The sequence below is a fragment of the Spermophilus citellus genome (genome assembly GCF_964194105.1).
Source record: "Spermophilus citellus genome assembly, chromosome: 1".
Classification (NCBI taxonomy): Eukaryota; Metazoa; Chordata; class Mammalia; order Rodentia; family Sciuridae; genus Spermophilus; species Spermophilus citellus.
Window position 1 is genome coordinate 27090202 of NC_138182.1, and position 19247 is coordinate 27109448.

A 19247-nucleotide genomic window follows, 5' to 3' on the forward strand; every position below is an offset into this window, starting at 1 on the left:
GGGCACTTAATCACTGAGCCACAACCCTGGCCCTTTTTTGTATTTTATTTAGAGACAGGGTCTCACTAAATTGCTGAGGGCCTTGCTAAGTTGTTGAGGCTGGCTTGGAACTCGCGATCCTCCTGCCTCAGCCTCCTGAGCCGCCGGGATTACAGGCACGCGCTTTTGCACCCAGCTTCCAGAAATGTTATAATTTGGGAGGCTTAAAGTCGGAGGGTTCTAGAAAGGAAGAAGCTGTGAGAAGCAGGCACAACCTATGCAAATAGGTTCCCCAGCAGATCTGTCATGCTTAGGATAACCTCCCACTGCCCAAAGACTTCCCTTCACTTCATATATCTCCCGAAATCCTGCCAAATTAGTACTTTATTAGGATCTCATTTCAATTTTGAAGGTAGACACAAATCACCTGGAGAACTGTTAAAATGCAGATTGATTCCCTGGGTCTGGGGAGATGCTTGAGAATCCGCATTTCTAATGTGCTCCCAGATGAGGCCTACGCTGCTGGTCCGTGGCCCACACCTGGAGCAGCAGAGATGAAGACATCTGATTTCCATTCTCTAGCTGCCTAGCATCCTTTCTCACTGAGAGAAACCTCCTTGTGCATCACAGTAGGAGGGACACATGGAAAACCAGCAAGTAAGAGTATCCACCTCATCTGCTCTTACCTGACCAGGTGTGGGCAAACAGCCTAGGTCTGCCAACCAGACTTCTTTCCAGGGCCCTGACCTTTGAGGCTGTTGCACAGATGCGAAGACAATTTAGGAGAAATGTGGGTACTAGTGACCCCGAGATGGCACTGGTGGCAGTGTCCTGTTTAGATTACTCCTTGGCTGCTGGCCAGGCTCGTTTGGTCATGGACCACTTTCTGAGCACCGTGGAGCTTCTGCCCAGTTTAAAAGGGCCTGCACTCAGCCCACCATCCATAGGAGGGATGCCTGGCAGCGATGTGCTACAATGTGTCCCTACTTTGGTCAAAGTAGAGCTTGAGAGGATGAACTCAGGTGCTCAATATACTGAGGTTCAAACACCAGCATTTTTATCAGCAGCTGCTCTGCCGTTGGGGTCAGCAGTCTTTTTCTGGAAAGGCCCAGAGAACAAATGTTTTAGGCTTTCTGAGCCAAATAGGACTTCTTTCAAAACTACCTTACTGTGCCATTGTAGGACAAAAGCAGCCACAGGAAATATGTACACAAAGGTGCTGTATTCCAATAAAACTTTTTATTTGTGGGCCCTGAAATGAAAATTTCATATGCTTTTCATGTGCTATGAAATATTATTCTTTTGATTTTTTTTCAATGATTCAAAATTGTGAAACCTGTTATTCTGTATAATTAAAATGCACCACCACCAACAACAAAAGTAACAACCGTTTTTAGTTAGCAGGCCACACAATAACAGGTGGTGGGCTGGGTTTGGCTCACAGGCCAGAGTTTGCCAACCCCAGGTCTGAAGCAGTAATACCCTGGCCTGGTTCATACCCACACATTGTTCTCCTTGAAACCACGCACTTACTTCTCATCTCCCCTAATAAGACAACCAGAAGTTATTCTGAAGAATGAAGAGACTGTACCCACCTAATTCAGCCTTTAGATAATGACATTTGCTCCCTCAATATTTTGATCTTTATGGAAATCAATTATAGCACCTTAAAAGGTGAGCAATGATGAAATACACTAAATAATTGGCTTATTAAATATTTCCCAAATAGGCACTATGACAGGAACCACAGATATAAAAAGGAGTAATGCAGTAATTATCTTTGAGGATATCTTGGCCGAGAGAGTTGGTGGATAAGTAAGTTTTGATTTCAAAAATTTATGCAATACTGAGCTGAGTGTGATGGTGCATGCCTGTAATTCTAATGGCTCAGGAGTCTGAGGTAGGAGGATCACAGGCTCGAAGTCAGCCTCAACAACTTGCAGAGGCTATAAGCAGCCTAGAGAGACCCTGCCTAAAAAGGGCTGGGGATGTGGCTAAGTGCCCTAGGGTTCAATCCCCAGTACCAAAAAAAAAAAAAAAAAAAAAAAAAAAAAAAAGTGCAATACGATAACTGTCAAGGGCAGCTTGCTATGTAATTTAATAAGAAATTTTATCATAGAAAGTCACACCTTTCTGCTATGCTGGGTTTTCTTGAACCACTTACCATTCCAAACCACTTTAGGTAGATTTCCTAGATGAAATCCCATATCTCAGGCAAAGTGCCCTGGTATTAGTACTGCTATATTTTGGATCTGGAATGTCCTCCAAAGATCCATCCATGGCTTGTTCCCCAAGGCCGCATTATTGGGAAATGGTGGAACCTTTAAGAGGTGGGGCACGGTGCCATGGTTTAGGTCATTGGGGGCGTACCCTTGAAAGGGATTGTGAGACTACAGCCCTTCCTCTTCCTTGTTTCCTGGCTGCATGAGGTGAGTAGCTTTGCTCCCCCATGTGTTCCAGCCACGATGGACTGTGCCTCAACAGGCCCAAAGCAATGGGGTCGACTGATCATGGCCTAAAACCTCCGCAACTGTGAGCTAAAATAATAACTCTTTCCTCTTTTTAAGTTGATTTATCTCAGGTATTTGTTACAGTAATGAAAAACCAACACAAATACAGTCCTTTTCTCGGTCACTAGTAATGCTATTGTGGTGAATAAAATTAGGTGATCCCCCCACCCTCCAAAAAAACAGGGTTTCACCATCTTGCCTAGGCTGGCCTCAAACCTGCAATCCTACTGCTTCAGTCTCTTGAGATTGCAGGTGCCTGCCACTGTGCCCAGTTCTATAATTAGTTGATTTATCTTTCCTTATTGAGCTTGTCTGTTCATTTCCCAGGGCTCCATTGGGGCAAAACCAAAAATGTCAAGAATACAATCCCCTCCCCTCATTCTATTTGTTAATCAAATTTCTAGTTACACACTCCTGACGCAGGGCTAATGCCTGCTGGAAAGGGGTGGTGGTGGTGGTGAGGTGACTGAGGGTCTAAGGTACTGATGCCTGTTGAGTCTTCTACACTTAGTTCTTGTTAGCACATCCCCTCTCATGGCACCCAGGCCCAAACCACATGAAGGTACTTCTAGGTCCCTTGCTTGTTCTTTGCCCCCCAATACTATAGTTAGTAGGTTCCAAGAACTAAATAGTATTGATACATTTGATAAAATTGAAAAAGACAACTGAACAAATCCCAATGGCAGTGCTCCTGCAGGTGAAGATCAAGACTGACCCACTGAACAGAGGCCTCAGTGTACCCAGAAAATTAACCATCAGTGGTGCCATGATACCATGTTGGCAGTGAGGGTCTACTGTGCCCACTGGGTGGATTCTTCAGGGAGTACAGTTTCCTTTTCCAGCTCTCACACCCACTCCCCCCAGATCCTGGTCTTCTCTTACACAGAATATGGTAGATTAAATGGTGGTCCCCTAAAAGAGAAGTCCATGTCCTAACCCAAGAACCTGTGAATATGACCGTATTAGAAAAATTGTTTTTTGAAGATGTAGTTAAGGATCTTGAGATCACCCTGGATTTAGAATGGGTCCTAAATCCAGTAACAGTTGTCCTTATAAGAGAAAGGCAAAGGGAGATTTGAGACAGACCCAGAGGGGCGGGAGGTAGAGACTGGAATAATGCAGCTACAAGCCAAGAAATGCCAATGACTGCCAGCAACAACTAGAAGCAAGGAGAGATGCCGAGACGGCTCCTCCCTCACAGTCGCTGGGAAACCTGCTCTGCCGACACTTTGATTTTGGACTTCTGGCTTTTAGGGCTGTGAAGAATTAATTGTTGTAAGCCCCCATGCTTGTGGATAATTTGTTATGGCACAACATTAGTAACCTAGTACACAGTAGGAGAAAGGAAAAGTGGTTCATCCTAGGACATGGACGAGTCTGAAGTAGCAAAAAGAGGTGGTTAAAAGTCTGTAGGTTTGAATTCAGCAAACAGGCATGTCCCAATGGGGTCTATGATTACAGGGTACGGCATAGGTTCATTTAAAACATGACCTCTTTTCAGAAACTGTGTAGTGTTCCTAAGTCTGTACTTAGACATTATGTTTTATAACTTGTTAAAAAAATGAAAAGGCAGTAGAACGAATTGGACGTAACTTTCTTATGTTCATATATGACACAGACCAGTGTAACTCCACATCGTGTTCAACCACAAAAATGGAAGTTATACTCGATTTATGTATAATATATCAAAATATACTCTCTCTGTATACTCATGTATACCTAAAAGAAATTTAAAAGTATACTCTCTATATATATACTCATGTATATCTAAAAAGAAATGAAAAAATTAAAAAATGAATTTTTCTGGGAAAGGTAAGACATGATCTTGTAAGTTAAATGTATCAATTTTACTGTAAACCAGTCTGCCTTCTTTTTCATTTTTAGCTATTCAGTATGCATTTCTATACAGCAGGCAGTATACTAAGCACCTTAAATATGCACCTTGTGTATCCTCTTCAGGTGGGTATTGTTCCCATTTTACAGATCAGGACGCTGAGAAAACAATGTGGCTCTGTGACTCACTTGCCTGGAATGAGACATTTATTAAGTGGCAGAGCCAAGTCTTGAGCTACTGAGTCCGATCCCCAAAGCCCCTGCTCTCCATCGCCGCCATGCTTTTCCTGGGCTGTCTTTCACAGTGTGCTCTGATGGATAAGAACAGCAAACACAGGCTACTCACAGGGGAAGGCTGTGGAGGGGAGAGGAAGGTAAAAAACATCAACAAGAATGTTTTAGGACCAAAACCAAGTCGAAACGCTTTATAAATTGAGTCAGTTCCCTGTATTAATGAGGCCAGAGGCCACTTTCTGTAGGTTGAGCTATCCCTGCTTCCCTCCACAGACATCTAAGGTTCCCTAACCTGCCAAGAAGTCTGTCAGTGCCAGGCCGACTGTAGCAAGACGGGCGGAAAGCAGAGCAGATGATACAAACCAGTGCATTCCTGGCTGATGGGTCAACAGCGTGTTCTTTGTATGTGAAGGAGGGCACCCTGGTTTTGATGACTCACAAGCAGAGAGAGTAGGAGGGAAAAAGAAGTCTGAGGCACTGCCTAAGCAGCCACCCTTCTGCTTAAACAAGCACACTAATAATAAAGCAAGTAATGATTCACATTTCGTTCTTTAAAAAAATTCACTTGTGAATTTCCAGATGTTAGTGAAGGCTTGCAAGTAATGCCAAACTGCTTTAATGCCTGATTGGGGCCTCATTTTACTTAGTCTAGGGTAACTTTTTTCATTTTGAACTTCTGCATCTTATTTTCTGGTCACAGCTTTCTGAAAGCAATTTCGATAAGTGCTTAGCTTAATCAATTTACATCCACGTAATGACACTGACATGTGGGGCTTTACATCTTTACATCTTTCATGTAATTGGGCCTCTGTAAATCTTTAGGGTATACTTCTGAATTTCTGTGTAGCTTTCTTTTTTTTTGAGGGGGGTACTGGGGATTGAACTTAGGGTCACTCAATCACTGAGCCACATCCCCAGCCCTATTATGTATTTTATTTAGAGACAGGTCTCACTGAGCTGATTAGCACCTCACTATTGCTGATCTGGCTTTGAATTCCGAGATCCTCCTGCCTCAGCCTCCAGATCCACTGGGATTACATGTGTGCTACTGCTCCAGGCTTGTGTGTAGCTTTCTTATTGAGTATATTAAATGTTCTGCTTTCCTATGTTTTAGAGACAGAATAAAAGCATTGCTTTGGTTACTTCTTCATATCAAGGGAAATTCATCTCCTGGTAATTAAAATCTTTTATTAAATGTCCCTCTGGGCCACCATGCTAGCCCCTGTACTCAAACACCATCAAACAGACAAGGGCCATATTGAATAGAGATGATAGTTACATAGTCCATAGTTTCTGGGAAAGTTCTAATTTCATGCAGTTTCCTCTTCTAAAAGCAATTCTCTAAATACATTAATTAATGCACTTTGATTTTCATATTCTTGCAATATTTTTAATATAAATTCATTTTCAGGAAATAGTATCAAAGTGGAGCTGGGGATATTACTCAGTGGTAAAGTACTTGTCTTACATGTGCGGGCCCTGGGTTCAATTCCCAGAACTGCCAAAGATAAAATATCATAGTCTTTTTAAAATAGTCTTTAAAATAGACTTTAAAAATAGTCTTGTTCAGATGGGCATGGTGGTGCTTGCCTGTAATCCCTGTGATTTGGGAGGCTGAAGCAGGAGGATTCTAAGTTGGAGGCTGACCTCAGCAACTTAGTGAAGCTCTCAGCAACTTAGTAAGATCCTGTCTCAAAAGAAAAATGTAAAGGGCTGGGGATGTAACTCAGTGGTAAAGCACCTCTGGGTTCAATCCCCAGTACCAAAAAAAAAAAAAAAAAAAAATTGTTCAAAAGTCAGACTCATGAATAAATGTATATATTTACTACAAATTATATTTTCATATAAAAAAGAGTAATAGTAGTCAGAAGGTAGAAGAAAATCTTGTTTTGATTAAAAATGCAGTTATAAGAAAATTTTTGATGTATACAGCATAATCATTTTATTCTATATTGTTTTGATTTTGGCAGACAAAAACCAAAGAAGTAGGAAGCCTGACAACTTAAGTAGTGACAGAAGTGTTGGAAATCACTGTTCTAGAATCAGCAAAAAAAACAAAACAATAACAACAACAACAACAAAAAAAAAACAAAAAAAAAAACAAGACAAAGTTCTTTTATAGGCAATTAAGCTGAAGAATAAGAATAAATGTAGGTCAGTGGTAGAGCACTTGCCTTGCATGTGTGAGGTACTGGGTTTGATCCTCAGCACCACATAAAAATAAATAAAGAAATAAAGATATTGTACCAACTACAACTAAAAAAATTAAAAAAAAAAGAATAAAATTCCACCATTAATAACTGGCACAGAGCCTGGTACTTTTGAAACTACAAAAAAGGTTAGTGAAAAACATTTAAATATATTCAAGTCTGGAGAAATCTAGGATTTGTCTAGGCGGAGATGGAAGATAGTTAATTGAGTAGTAAGGAAAAATAATAACTCAGTGTGTTTGTATTTTGCAAGTATTACTTTATATTGTTTTTATGGTATAATGATAGTTGTTTATATTTATTTCCCAAAAATTTTAGTGAGTTACTATATACTAAAAAAAAAATTTAATGGAAAATGGTGCTTATATTTGCTTTTTGGTAATTAGTGTATGATAAACCCAGCTCTATATACTATGAGGGTAGACCTAGGTTATTTCTGCATTGATATATATACCTGAATAACAGGTATTACTTGGTAGGAAATATAATAGCTTCAGGCCTAGTTTTGCAGGATCCAGATGGGAGAATAAGCATGATTTCAAAGAATGGATTTCGAGTTCAGACTTAAAGTATGCATGTGCACTGTGCAGGAGGCAGTGGAATTTTATGACATCAGGGTAGGTGCAGGTGAACACTGAATTTAGAAAGAATCTTCCTTTCTTCATCTATTTCAGGAAATAGCCACAACCAAATATTCCAGAGATAATTTGTTCCTGTTGGCCTTTAGAGACTGTTCAGTAACATTTTATAATGGCATAGGAACCAATTACATTTTGAAGGCAATTCTAAATGCAAACCTTCCACCTTATTGATAGAAACTGGGCTATTTGTTTATTATGAAAATTTGAAAATTAAACCAAATATTTGGTTAGCATTAGGTGAGAAAAGGCAAAATTAGAATTCAGGACCTCACTATCACGGTAAGAAGATATTTTAATGCAACTCTGCTAATTAACTGAAAATTCCTTAAACTCTTTAATCTTCTACTTCTTAAAACATCTTTCTACTATTTCATCAGAATAAGATACCAGAAGGGCAAATCTCTCATTGATGAATTCTCAGTAACTCTGTTGTAAATCTTGGGGAACAAGTGAAATACATTTTCATACACATCTTCTTTTCCTAACTCCTAATACCACACTAGAGAACAAGTATTTGTAGATATAATTAAAAAATCTGGATTAAAAGAGACTATGATTATGCTTCATGGATTTTAGCAAAATTTAAATGTTTCCATTCAAAAAGTCCTGAGGCCTCCCACACTCTTGGCTTAATCTCTGAATTACCTGAACTATCTATCAACAAAACCGAGTAGTCAATTAACTATGGGCGCCAAGGTTGACAATTTCACTTTCAGTTTTCAGAAGATCTGTTGTTTCAGGGGTGTAAGAACATCTTCAATATATCTACAGAATAATTGGTTGTAATTGTAACTTCCATTAATTTACTGCTAAACAAAGACACAATTCATTAATTGTGAGAATTTGATGGCAAATTCTTCTGGGGGGGGCACTAAATTTCAAAGAAAACATCTTTGCCAGTCAGAATCAACTCTTCATTACCCTGGGATGCCAGCTCCTCCAAATGGCAGCAGCAACAAATTACTGTTTGGAAATTCCACAGTAATAAAAACTTTGCATTCCATAGAGACAAGGACAGAGCAAAAGAAATATATTTTTAGAACAGTATTATTTTAAAATAAAAATACTGTCATGATTGTAGAACAGGGCAGCTCCCCTATGATAAGTTCTCAATGATCTGTCTTTTAAAACCAAAATTGTATTTTTTCAATGTAGAAAAAAATGAATTGCTTCAAAATATGACATTTTTTTGCATATATTTTAACAAAATTTAAAATAGGTGATAGGGCTAGGCATGGTGTCACACACCTGTAATCTTAGCAACTCAGGAGGCTAAGGCATGAGGATTGCAAATTTGAGGCCAGCCTCAGAACATAGTGAGACCCTCTCTCAAAATAAAAACTAAAAAGGGCTGGGGATATAGCTCAGTGGTAAAGTATCCCTGGGTTTAATCCCCAGCACTTCTAAATAAATAGATAAACAAATAAATAAAATGTGATAGAGAGCATGCTTAGCATGCATGCACACGGCCCTGAATTAGATCTCCAGCACCAGTATGTGTGTTTTAACTAGTAGACTGATAAATGCATAAAATATATCAGTTATAAAAAATGCTAACTAGCTGGGTGTGGTGGCGCATACCTGTAATCCCAGTGGCTGGGGAGACTGAGGCAGGAGGATGGTGAGTTCAAAGCCAGCCTCAGCGATTTAGTAAGGAGCTAAGCAACTTAGTGCAACCCTGTCTCTAAATAAAATACAAAATAGGGCTGGGGATGCGACTCAGTGGTTGAACATACCTGAATTCAATCTCCGGTACCAAAAAAAAAAAAAAAGCTAACTATTCAAAACTTCATGTAATTATAGTGACCAAAGATCAAGAGGGAGTTAAATTACTCCTAAAATGAATGATACAGGGGTGAACAGTAACATCAGTAATCATGTTCAAGACTCACATGTGCAGGTTTGGGATAGATAATAAAATAATGACCATAAACATGGACACATGGATTTGGGATACCGAATACATCAGTGAGATATTCTTCAAAGTTCAATTCAAAAGCTATTCTCCTGTGAAATCTTGCCAACACTCTTACCTATTTCTACCTACTCCTTTCTCTTCTGAGCTCCCAGGACATTTTGCATTTTTATAATAGCATAACTGTATTTTGTTTGCAGATATTTCTATGATCATATAACCATCTTAGAGTTACTTATTTTTGTATTTCTCTTGTACTACCAATTGTCTCTCATTGTTTACGTATTTTTTGTTTACAAATTTTTCCCTTCCCTCTTGCATCGATTCCTCTCCTGTTCCACCTCTTGAAAGCTTGCCTTTTCAGGTTCTGCATTCCTAGTGCCCACAGTGTCTCCACATAATGTTGCTCAATGAACAGGTGCTAAGTGAATCCTCTGTTAACTACTCCCAGTCAAAACTGCTTCTTAATGTTTTACTTTTAACAGAAAGCATTCATTTAATAAACATTTATTGAGAAACTATTAATTTCCATGACCTATGGTAGGAATTGGGAATAAAAGATGAATATGTTCAAGTCCCATTTTACTCAAAAGTCTTAAGTAATGCAGCATTTTGGCTCAGACTTCATAAAACACCTTCGCTGGCAAGATTTCATGTTTGGAATAACATATGTTATGGTTTCTGCCAATATACTAATATCCTCTAAAGCTATGCTTTGCCTTTTGGTAATTTAGAGAGCACTGTATCTAATGTAGAAACTTGTACTAGTCTAGCCATACACAAAAATTACTTTTATGACATTAACTGCATGTTAGTTGGCCTTATTATTTAATGCTGGTATATACCTCACTTGTTGTTTTCTATATAACGTACTTTATAGTTTGTACATACCACATAAAAATTCCGTTGATGGCCTAGTGTCTGTTGATGAATCAATCTCTATGAATCTTTTTTTTTTTAAAGAGAGAGTGAGAGAGGAGAGAGAGAGAGAGAGACAGAGAGAGAGAGAGAATTTTTTTTAATATTTATTTTATTTTTTAATTCTCGGTGGACACAACATCCTTGTTGGTATGTGGTGCTGAGGATCGAACCCGGGCCGCATGCATGCCAGGCGAGCGCGCTACCGCTTGAGCCACATCCCCAGCCCCTCTATGAATCTTTTAACTAATACATCAAAATCTACCAAAAATTGGGCTGGAGGTGTAGCTCAGTGGGCAGAGACAGCACTTGCTTGGCATTCACATAGCCCACAGGTCCTCAGCACCAAAAAAAACAAAAACAAAAACAAAAAACCAAAAAATGTTTAGGGGGAAAAAAAAGTCAGAGTAAAAATATCTGTATGGTGTGCATATATTTATTATTTTAAATGCTAGTTTATATAGTTTTAAACTATAGAGTTAGAACATAGAAAACTTTTTTAAAGTCAAATTCACACTTGCTTCTTAGCTAGTAAAAAACAAAAAAGCGGGCTGGGGATGTAGCTCAAGCGGTAGCGGCCCAGGTTCGATCCTTAGCACCACATACCAACAAAGATGTTGTGTCCGCCGAGAACTAAAAAATAAATATTAAAAAAAATTCTCTCACTCTCTCTCCTCTCTCACTCTCTCTTTAAAAAAAAACAACAAAACCAAAAAAGCAATTCATACACAAGCCAAGAGAATAGCTAAATTTGCTATAGTGCTCATTCTTTTAAATTTGAAAGTGATAAATATAACCCAATCACCTCACATAGTTTTCAGTAAGTACTGAATAGGACATATTAGCACTCCTAAGCAACGTTATTAAAACATTGTCTAAACCTTCATATCACACTGTTCTTACCCTACAGCAATAGGCTACATGTATGTTTCACATAGGGACACTACTGAATTCATTCATACCACCTGAAGTCTATTTATAATGGATACTCAATATATACTTCATTAATCAAATGATCAACTTTACTGAAAGAGATTTTCACTTAGGGGAGTTTATGTGACTGAAGGGAACTTGGAAATCCTGTAAGGCTAGGTGTGATGGCACAGGTCTATAATCCCAGCTACTTGGGAGGCCGAGGCAGGAGAATTTCAAATTTGAGGCCAATCTTGGCAATTTAGCAACACCCCATCTCAAAATAAAAATAATAAATAGGGCTGAGGATATAATTCAGTGTTAGAATGTTCCTGGGCTTAATCCCCAGTACTGTAAAAAAAAAAAAAAAAATCCTGTGAGCATAAGCCCTTCCTCTCCATAAATATACTGACTTGAGATCAATTTTCCAATACTATAATATCTAACATGGGACTCATCATGAAGAGACAACCTATAGAAGAGGAGAAAATATTTGCAAACTATGAACCCAACAAGGGATTAATTTCCTCGAAAGCAAAACCCCAAATAATTCAATTAAAAAATGGGTGAATGACTTGGACAAACATTTCACAGATGGCTAATAAGCATCTAAAAATTCTCAATATTTTTAATCACCAGGAAAATGCAAATCAAAACCACAATGAGGTATCATCTCATCTCAGTTAGAATGGCTATTATCAAAAAATAACAAATACTCTTGAGGATGTGCAGAAAGGGGAACTCTCATACATTGTTGGTAGGAATATAAAGAAAACTATGGAGGTTCTTAAAAAAAATAGAAATAAAAACACCATACGATCCAGTGAACCCACTACTGAGTGTTGATCCAAAGTCACTGACATTAGTATGTGGAAGAGACATCTGCACTTGTATGTTTATTGTAGCAGTATGTACAACAGTTAAGATAATCAACTTAGGTGTTGATTGATGGATGAATGGATAGAGAAAATGTGGTATGTGTACATAAATATATGCCACATTTGCATAATAATAAGGAAGATGTGTGTATGTATACACATACAAGGGAATGCTATTCATTCATAAAAAATCAAATTATGTCATTTGCAACAACATGGATGGAACTCGACATTATGCTAAGTGAAGTAAGCCAGGCACGGAAAGACAAATACTCTTATGTTCTCATTTGTATGTGAAAGCTAAAACACCGATCTCAAAGGAGTAGAGGACAGAACAGTTGGTACCAGAGCCTGAAAAGGATGTGGGGAAGAGGGAGATGGAGAGAGTATGACTAATGGATAAACAGGTGCAGGTGGGAAAGAAGAATAACCTCTAATGTTCTGTATCACAGGAGGATATCCACGGTTAACAACAAAGTTGAACACTTCAAAATAGCTAGTAGGGTTACGTGTGTGTATGTACTGTGGGAAACTGAGCCCAAGGCCTCACGCATGCTAGGCTGGCACTCTACTGCTGGGCCACATCCCTGACCCCCAAGTAGGATTTTGAATTTTCCTAACATATAAATACTAAATGTTGGAGGGACAGATAAGCCAGTTATCCTGATCTGATCATTATATATTATATACATGTACTGAAATCTCATAATGCACCTATAAATTTATAATTATCATGTGTCAATTAAAAGAGTAAAATACTACAGGAGAAAGGATTGCACTTAATATTAAGCATGATTTTGTTATAAAATTAAGATAAAATTTTACTTTTCTATATTTCAGTAGTATGCTAAAATTATTATTTTGGTAGTGGGGATTGACACAGGGGTGCTTAACCACTAAGCCACATACCCAGTTCTTTTTTGTTGTTGTTTAATTTTTTTGTAGTTGTAGATGGATAAAATGCCTTTATTTTATGTGGTGCTAAGGGTTGAACACAGTACCTCACACGTGCTAGGCAAGCGCTCTGTTATTGAACTATTGCCCGAGCCCGATCCCTAGTTCTTTTTGAGACAGAGTCTAAGTTGCTTAGGGCCTCATTAAGTTGCGGAGGTTGCCCTCAAACTTGTAATCCTCCTGCCTCAGCCTCCTGAGTTGCTGAGATTATAAGCATGTGCCACCATGTCCAGCTGAACTTATTTTTATAACTGGAAAATAATAAAAAGTTAGTAAAAAAGAGAATAAGCCTGGCATGTGATGGGGGAAACAAAAGACATAAAAAGGAGTCACATTAAAAATGGTTGTTCAGGGTCATAGCTCAGTGGTAGCTTATATTTTGTACACAGACATACTTAAACACATGCACGAATACACACACACAAACACACATTTTTTTCTGTTAATAACTCTATCCTTTGTCTGTTTCACACATTAACACATGTGAGGCACTAGGTTCCATCCTCAACACCACATAAATAAAAAATAAAGGTATTGTGTCCATCTACAACAACATCAAAAAAATATTTTAAAAAATGGTGCTGGGGGGGCTGGGGATGTGGCTCAAGCGGTAGCGCGCTCGCCTGGCATGCGTGCGGCCCGGGTTCGATCCTCAGCACCACATACCAACAAGGATGTTGTGTCCTCCGAGAACTAAAAAATAAATATTAAAAATTCTCTCTCTCTCTCTCTCTCCTCTTTAAAAAAAAAAATGGTGCTGGGGATTGAACCCAGCGGCACTTAAACATTGAGCTGCATCCCCAGCCCTTTTTATATTTTTATTTTGAGACAGGGTCTCACTGAGTTGCGAAGGCTGACCTGGAATTTGCAATCCTCCTGCCTTGACCTATCTGGAGAGTAGCTGGGATTACAGTTGTGCACCTCCAGACCAATTTTCTTTTTACTACTCAAGGCCAACAGTACAATTCTCCCCTCTTAAACCAAGTTTTAGATAGTTTATGTACTATTACTTAACTTTCCCCAAATGTGTATAAAAATTCTGATCCTTCTTTCTCCACTTTATTTAATAACTTTTTTTTTTTAATAATTTAGACCTAGTTTTCAAACCCTACAATGGCGGATTTTATTTGATATGCTGTAAAAAGCACTAGATTCAAGTCAAGAGGTTTGGGAGACCTAAACACTAGTCCTGTCTGTACTATGAAAGACAGAATCACAAGGCTTTGCAGGGCTTCGGTTTCCCTCCCTTGTAGGAGGAGAGGATTATAAAATCATCTCTGGTCCTACTGGGCAATAAAGGGCGCTGGGTTTACAGTTGTTCTTTTTTCTCACCCAAGAATGCAAATCCAATGCATAAGAGGCTACAGAATTTATGTTGATGGTTCCCTATTGTTTGGAATTTTCATTCCCTTTGGGTTCTGGGATTAAGGTCTCTTCTCCATATTTTCCGTGGCTGATGTGACCTAACTTGTGGCTTCAACTACCAGCTCCACATACCACTGCCTCTCTTCATATCAGGAGTGCCAGTTATCTCCTGGAGGCTTTCCATGTGCTTCTGATTTATTGTAACCCCAACTGAGCTGCCATTCACCCCACAAACTTGCTGCTGACTTCTGCATCCTTTGTGAAGAAGCTGATAGTGACTCTAAACTCATTCTTTCCCTCACTCTCCAAATCAATGACCAACTTGTGCTTATTTTTATTTCCCAATATTTTCCAGAATTATTGTTGTCACGGATTTAAAGTTCATGACTTCTAAAGTTCTTATGCTGAAGTCACCCCTAAAGATGACTGCATTTGGAGATGTGGTCTCTAAGGTAGTAATGAAGGTTAAATAAGGTCATAATGGTGGGCCCCTTATCCGATAAGACAGATGAACTCTAGAAGGGCAGAGGGGTTGGAGGGGAAGGGAGAGGGCATGGAGTAATTAATGATGGTGGAATGTGATGATCATTACTATCCAAACAACAGGTATGAAGACACGAATTGGTGTGAATAGACTATGTATACAACCAGAGAGATGAAAAATTGTGCTCTATATATGTAATAAAAATTATAATAATTCTACTGTCATATATAAATTTTAAAAATTGGGGCTTGGGTTGTGGCTCAGCGGTAGAGGCTCGCCTGGTGTGTGCAAGGCCCTGGGTTCAATTCTCAGCACCACATAAAAATAAATAAATAAATAAATAAGGCATTGTGTACAACTAAAAGAAATAAATATTTAAAAAAAAATAAATAGGGGCTGGGGATGTGGCTCAAGCGGTAGTGTGCTCGCCTGGCATGCGTGCGGCCTGGGTTCGATCCTCAGCACCACATACAAATAAAGATGTTGTGTCTGCCGAAAACTAAATAAATATTAAAATAAATAAATAAATAAGGAAATTCTTAGGCATCAATTTAGCTTTGGGTTCAATAATATATATGAGATTGATTTATTAACTCAAAAATAAAACCATTTTATTAAAAAGATAAATGTCCATTAGGTTGCATAAAAATAATAATTTTTAAATAAAAAATTCTCTTAAAAAAAAAAAGATTGGTGTCATTATAAGAAGAGACCGTATAGCCCAGTGCCATGGTGTGCATTCCTGTAATCCCAATGGCTTGGGAGGCTGAAGCAAGAGGATGACAAGTTCAAAGCCAGCAATTTAGCACAACCTTAATCATCTCAGTGAGACCTGTCTCAAAAATGAAAAGGGCTGAGGCTGTGCCTCAGTGGTTAAAAGCCCCTGGGTTCAATCCCTATTGCTGGAAAAATAAACAAGAAAGCTCTTTTATTCTCTCCACACTCAGGGATAAAGAAGAGTCCCTGTTCAAACACATCAAGAAGGTGGCCACACACAGGACAAAAATAAAGCCCACACTAGAACCCAATGTTGACAATACCCTGACCTTGAACGTCCAGCCTCTAAAAGTATGAGAAAAAAAATTTCTGTTTCCAAAAGAGGAAGTTTAGACTTCCCTGTCTATGGTATTTTGTTACTGCAGTCCAAGCTGACTAATACAGTCACCTTCCCTCCACCTGTCACCACTGCCCCAGGGCAACTCATCCTAGTCTCTTTTCTCTAGGCTGGCCACAGACTCGATTCCCTAGCGCTTCATCACTGCGGTTAGAGTCACATCACGGGGGTTTAAGTTCTTGCTCTGCCGCTGACTGTGAACTTGAGCAAGTTCTATCTCTGCGTGTCAGTAACCTCCATGTAAAATGAGACTGATAGCAGGGTTGTTTCAACAAGGCGATACAAGTAAAATGCTTAATCGTGTTTGGCACACTGTAAGCAGCTGATGTAAGTTAGCTATCACCATCATTTAAGTGATCAGAATAGGCCACCTAAACCACAAAGCTGCCATGTCATGTTCATGTTTTAAAACACTTCAATAGGCTCCCTACCACCAAGAGGAAAAAGGCTGTGCCCCTCAGCATGACATGGAGGCTCCATATGAACCTGTGAATTCCACTACAGGAGCTCAGGTGAACCTTCCCCTCCTCTGGCTCGTTTGCAGGGCTCCTCACCCACTCGAAGCTCCAGCCACGCTGAACGCAGCAGCAGCTCCCCACTGTTCCGTAATGCTCAGGCCTGCTTCTCTCTGCCCTCTGCTTGTAATGTCCTGGCCCTTGGTGTCGCCCAGCCAGCTCCTATTCATTCTTCTGGATTCTGCTTGGATATTTCCTTCCCAGGAGGCCTTTGTGGACTTCTTGGTCTGGGTTATGAACTCTTCATCTTTGCTCCTCGTATGCTGTATGCAAAGCTTTATCATAACACTTACTTACCCACTGTAATTCTGCAGTGATCTGTTTGCCTTTCTAGATGGAAGAATCAAAGGCCATTTCTTACTCTTTTTTTTTTTTTTTGTATCAGTGTTTGATAAACTGTCATACAGTAAAAGTCAGTAAATGCTTGATACACTGAATGGAAGAGAGCTAAGGAATCTACACCATCTCTTCCATACATGCTGTTGCTATCTTGGTTCAAGTTTTTATTTCCCATGTGAAGCAATGCAAAGGATTTCCTGCCTGTAATCTCTCTTTTCTTCGCGCCATCCTTTAAACAGCTGACAGAACTGTCTTCCTAAAACACAAATATCCTATCTTATACATCCCTAGATTCAAAACCTCTTTGGGTTTCTCACAGCATAAGATGTAAAGTCTAACCTTTTTTAAAAAAATTTCCTTTTGGTACTGGGGATTGAAACTGGGGTGCTTGTTCTACACCAAGATATGCTCACAGCCATTTTGTTTTGGAGACGGGGTCTCATTAAGTTGACAAGGTTGGCCTTGAACTTGTGACCCTGCCTGTCTCCCGATTCTCTGGATTACAGGGGTGTACCATTGCAGTCAGCTAGAAAGTCAAATATTAATTAACAAGGCCCATTGGTCCTTTAATCTTCTCTCTGCTCACTTCTCTGTGTGTACAGAAATTCTTGCTACACTAAGTTTCTTACTGTTGCGAGAGTAAGTTCCACACTTTCAAACCTTCTTGCCTTTGCATATGCAGTGCCCTCTGCCACCAATGTCCTTTCTCACCTCTGAACTCATGCTCTATGAACTATTTCCTAAGTCACTCCATTATTGTTTCTAGGATGTTCACTGGCAGAATGAGCTGTTTACTCCTCTTTGTGCCCACAACACACTGTTCATTCTGAGAGCACAGCACTTACTAGAAATTATTACGATTTTGTCTCTCTTATCCATTTGAGTTCAAGGGCTGAATCTTATTTACCTTTGTATATGCTGAGACCTAGAGCTGCATTTGAGATTTGGTAAGCACTCAGTATGTGTGTAGCTTTTAAATAATTTATAGATGGTTAGAAAAAATGAGAGAATCTCTTGTTTTACTGTGCATCACACTAAAAATACATATTGAATAGAATCATCAGATAGCTACTTTTCCAACTGTAAGTTACCATCCATTAAGAGAATAATAGTAAACAGCAGAGGGTATAATTTTTGTTTTAGTTGCATATATGTGTATGTGTGTCTTGGGTTGCAATGTTAAATGTATATTACCCACTGTGGAATAAAAAAGTTTGGAAAAGGTTTTATAAAAAGGTTTGAAAAATACTGCATATGGTCATTTATTAGTTTAGTCCAATTTATTTGGTAATGACTTCAACTATAATGCCACCATATAGAATTTTGGAAAGATTAATGAGATGTGAAAAGTATATTTTTAGATGGGTTCGTATCATAACTTGCTGTAATATCTTACAAAACATCAAATTAAACCATATGCTTTAGTTTCCTTATGAAATCACTTTGACAACAGTAATAGTTATCTTTTTCATAGAGTGTTCTGAGGAGTAGAGGAGAAAATGAATTGTAAAACCCTTAGCAACCCTACATGCCTGGCACTTAGTATTTACTCAACAAATCTTAGTAATGATGACCACCTGGTGCCTGGCACATAAGCGAGTTAAGAAAAATGTTAGTTCCTTCTTTTGGTAAAATATGCTTAAATTCACTGTGAATACTAAACTGGGTCAGGAGATCACTGCTGGTATTTCAGAAGATAGTTTAAAATTTTAAAAATGACTACTGTTTAAAAGGCATGTGCCACTGCACCATGTTGGTGCAGTGGCACATGCCTGTAATCCCAGCAACTTGGGAGGCTGAAGCAGGAAGATTACAAGTTTGAGGCCAGCTTCAGCAACTTAGTGAAACCCTGCCTCAAAAAAAAAAAAAAAAAAAAAAAAAAGTTTGGGGATGTGACTCAGTGGTAAAGCACACCTGTGTTCAATTCCCAGTTCCAAATAAATAAATAAACAAATAGAAGAAAGAAAAAAAATGAATATTATTTACAAAGTAATGTTCATCTGGTTCAACCCAGCAATGAATCCACTGGGAGAAAAAGGAAATGATACAAGAGATAAGACATCACACTAATATTAGTCTCTTAGACCAAGACTGTCCTTCCTTTATTTATTTATCCTTTTTTTTTTTTTTTTTTTGTGGTGCTGGGGATTGAACCCAGGGCCTTGCAGATGTGCTAGACAAGTGCTCTCACACTGAGCCACATCCCCAGTCCAAGACTTTATTTTGGATTAGAGGAAGAAAAAAGGATTTCCCTCAAATAAATTATACTTCATGTATCCTAGATTCAATTTTTCATCTGTAAAAATAAATAACTACAATTTCAATTTCCAGTTTAAAAAAAAAAGTCCTATTACAATATTGGAAACTAGAACCTTTGTAAGTGTTGAAAAATAAGTGCAAATTCTGCTCTATTAGCCAGAAAATACCTGCCTTGTTCTAGGCCCCA

General features: G+C 38.7%; 1 long non-coding RNA gene across 1 annotated transcript in view; it reads right to left on the reverse strand.

Moving 5' to 3' along the window:
- Positions 1-4517: 4517 nt before the first annotated feature.
- LOC308641528 overlaps positions 4518-19247 on the reverse strand; it is a 42187-nt gene continuing 27457 nt past the window's right edge. The window contains exon 3 of the long non-coding RNA XR_014020466.1: positions 4518-4677. This is a non-coding gene — a long non-coding RNA (uncharacterized lncRNA). The remainder of the gene's footprint in view (positions 4678-19247) is intronic.